Source organism: Pteropus alecto, unplaced genomic scaffold (assembly GCF_000325575.1).
Source record: "Pteropus alecto unplaced genomic scaffold, ASM32557v1 scaffold137, whole genome shotgun sequence".
Lineage (NCBI taxonomy): Eukaryota > Metazoa > Chordata > Mammalia > Chiroptera > Pteropodidae > Pteropus > Pteropus alecto.
Genome location: NW_006440135.1, coordinates 1,961,383 through 1,965,295, shown reverse-complemented (window position 1 = coordinate 1,965,295; position 3,913 = coordinate 1,961,383). Strand labels below are relative to the sequence as shown.

The 3,913-nt window shown below is 45.1% G+C and overlaps 1 pseudogene; it reads left to right on the top strand.

Annotated features, from left to right (window-relative positions):
- The first annotated feature begins 443 nt into the window (after positions 1–443).
- Positions 444–561, top strand: LOC112484107 (annotated as a pseudogene).
- Positions 562–3,913: the final 3,352 nt, after the last annotated feature.

Genomic DNA, 3,913 nt, shown 5'->3' with positions numbered 1-3,913 from the left:
TCCAGAGCTTCTAGTCTGCAGAAGACATGCCAGGGAGAAGCTGAAAAAAGGCCGGTGTCACCAGACGCCTCTGCCACCACGCTGAGCCATAAATTACCGGCGATAATTTTACACAATCAGTTCCTTTGGATTTATTTACCATACGTGCCATTTTTCTTCCAAAGATAAATAAAGGTTTGCAAATTCAGTGCCCCTGAAGAAGTCTGCAGTTTTCCTCACTGCAACAACCTCTTCAAGTTACATACACCTTTGAGGCAACACGGCCTCCATTTCCTGCCCAGGGCTGATCTTTCTATCCTAACTTAGGAAATGACGCCCAGTCTCCCGGGCTATTTCCACATGACAGCCAGAAAGAGTAGTTTTTATTATAACGTGGATAATGACACTCCATTCTTAAAACTATTTAATGACTGCTCTTTGCATTTAAAATCTGAAATACTTCCATCTACGGACATTCCACCCTAACGACCCCGATCCTGTCTGATCTCGGAAGCTAAGCAGGGTCGGGCCTGGTTAGTACTTGGATGGGAGACCACCCAGGAAGACCAGGTGCTGTAGGCGTAAAAAATAAAAAATAAAGGATTGTAAACTGACAAAGTCCTTGCAATCTCTGAGGTCAACCAAGAGTTGCTTCGCCTAAAAAAAAAAAAAGAAAAGAAAAGAATTAAAACAACAAAAAAATCGGAAACACTTCTACCCCGGCTTACAAGCCCCTGTGTGATCTGTGCCTAGCCACTCCTTTTAACTGACCCACACCCGAGCAGCTCCTTGCTCACAGCATTCGGACCCCGAGCGGTGTCTGACGTCACGTTTACTCCCGATTCGGAGGCTTTCACTGTTATTCCCGAAAAGTCTGCAACTTTTTGTTCTTTTCTGAAAAATTATTTTCTTCATTTTTCAGGTTCACAGCTAAATCAAGCAGAACGACATTGAATTTCCACATACCTCCTGCCTTCACATGAGCTCAGGGTCCCCCACTGCCAACACCCTCCCCTGGATGGTACATTTGTCATCCGTGATGAATCTGCCCTGAGCCATCCTAATCGCCCAGAGTTCCCAGTTCGCACTGTGGTTCGCTGTTGGTACTGTACATTGTATATGTTTGGACGGATGTTTAATGACATGTATCCACCGTTACAGTATCAGGCAGAATAGTGTCACTGTCTTAAAAAATCCTGTTTCCTCTATTTATCCAACCCCTCGCCTAGCCCCTGGCAGCCACCAATCTCTTTCCTGTCTCCATTGTTTTGCTTTTTTCAGAAAGTTATATAGTTGGAATCGCACAGCGTGTAGCTTTTTCAGATCGGCATCTTTCGCTCAGTAATATTTAAGTTTCCTCTGTGTCTTTTCCTGGCTTCATAGCTCATTTCTTTTTAGCGCTGAATAAGATTGCTTTGTGTGGATGTGTCACGGTTTATTTATCCATTCACCTACTAGAGGACGTCTTGGTTGCTTTGGTGATTTTGAGGACAACTGTTATAAACATTTGCGTGCAGGCTTTGTGTGGGGCTCCAGGGCTGGAAATTCATATGGCATAATCAGATAATATCCCTGAACTGTAGACTGCTAGAGTTGCAGACTACCCCATAAAACATCTCAGGTTCTATGAGAAAGAGAAAATGTAGCTTATCTTCTTATGGTAAATGCATCACGTGAAAGAACAGCTCTTCACAAAGCAAAATATAAGAACTCCCAATGAATAAACAGCTTTCCATTTTGAATTATGATTAAAAAACCTCCTTGAATTCTACAGCAAATCTATGAGCCTTTTCAATGGAAGCATATGTTAATAAATTAAACAATCGGTCACCTCTGTTATGTTATCGTCGGAAGAATTGGTTTCAAGAAGTTATCGAGTCCGTGGGAGGTGAGATGTGACTACGGGGCAAGAACTGAGACTTTTGTAGTCAGATCCTCTAAGCAGCAGACTGGACTCTAGAAGCACAGGGAAGCCCCAAAATTAGGGTCCAAAATCTAAACATCCCTCCAGATCTTAGGACACTGTGACAGAAAAACACAAAGTTCTGTTTTGAAAAATAAAAATAAAAAATGCCATCGAAAAATTATTAACTACTACTCTCTGATAGTAGATCCTAAGGACTCAGGCCTGTCCCTGTCACTTTTCACCTAAATTATTGCTAATCCTCTGTAAGGAAATATCAGCTCAAGTAAGTCACTAGCTTGAGAATTTAAAGCCAGGTGTGTGGTTCCAAAGTCATCGTTCACCACTTTCTGGAGTGTAGACATTTCCTTGTTTGTTTTCATAACAATGACAAAACAGATGTGGTTCATCATGTGATGAAGAGGAACAATATTAATTTTCAGTATTCCTCAACTAGTGATCTACTTCAGTTTCCATTATATCCTGTAATTACACTTGTTTTTGTAAGCCTGGGAGGTAAGAAAGATTTTTACGTTTTAAAGTGATCTTTAAAAAACAAAAAAAAAAAATGGTAGAAACGAATATACATCAGAGACCTGTATGGTGCCTAAAGCCAAAAATATTTACTGTGTGGCCCTTTAAGAATTTACTCACCCTGTGCTATGCAAACAAGACTCTTGCTTCTTTCTTTAAATGTCTTCAGAACTGATTCTGAGAAAGGTAGAAGTAGACTCAAACGCACTTTCATTTTTGAACACAAGTGCTTTTGCTTTTTAACCATCGAATAGTTGCAGCAAATTTAATTCACTGACCTTCGTTGAGCCCTTACTGTGTCCAGCACTTTGCAAGATTTAAAAGGAAAATTCACCTCTAAGACATAAAAATCACTATACTCCAAGTCAAAGTGTGGGGCTATAAAATATTTCGTGAAAAAGGAGGCAGGCGTCATTTGGGGATGTGGAGGCAAAATTCGGAGTCTGGAAGGGTAGATGGATCGCCGCATGATGTGTAGAGCTGGGAGGACGCTGCCCAGCAAAGGGAAGACAGGCAGGCGTGCAGACAGGGAGGCAGCGCTAGTTCCGAGTCGCGGCAGAGATAGGTTTGTCGTGGGTGTGGGTGGACAGAGCGGAGCTGGAGGATACGCCGGTACCTCCCTCGCTAAGGTACTCTGTGTGGGGGGCGGGGGAGAACGCTCGTGTAGGAAAACTTAAATAAAAGGGAAGCTACTGTGAACACGAATTTGTCTGGGATCGGAAGCCAGAAATGGAAAGCCATCAAGACTCACACAAGCCACGTCTCCTTTCTCTGATGGGCCACATGGTCTGACTTCCTACGTGTATCTGCGTCCCACTGTGCACCTGCTCACGTCTCCTTTCTGCTCATGGGTACGTGGAACAGTGAGGCTACTTCCTCGGTCAGGTACTGGGGTGTCTGGGTGCCGGCGACAGGAAACCTAACGGCAAGAGCTGGATATCTGGTCCCTTCACTCCACAGCAAGTGTCAGCCTGTGTGTGGAAGCTAGGGTAGGGGTGCGAGATTTGGAGAATAATCCAGACTGCCTTCTTGGAAGGGGTGTTTCCAGTTGCAAGTTCTAAAGATTTAGGAAAAAGCTGGTAAGTTCTGCACATCCACTTGACACATGCGATGCTTGTATTGATTGTTAAGAATTGAACTTTATAACCAGACATCGGGCAGTCGCGGGAGGCTTCTGATGGCAAAAACTGAGGTCAAGCGAAGGGTTAGGGCCTGAATTTACCCAACAGATGCGGCCCGGTGGGATTTTTCTTTTTTTCCCTCCCAAGAGGTATTAAAATGGGACTTGGTAGTGGCTGGCTATCGCCCCTAAGCGGTGGCGGGATCGCCGAAGACCGGGCCAGGCGCTGCGCTTGCACCCGGAGGGTGGCGGCGCCCACAGCCACGGCTTCAGGGGGCCCGCGGGGACGGGTCTCGGAACCAGGCCCAGGGGCGCGGGGTCGGACCGCACGTGGACCACGGCAGGCGGAGGGAGTGGCTGGAAGGAAAAGCGTTCCC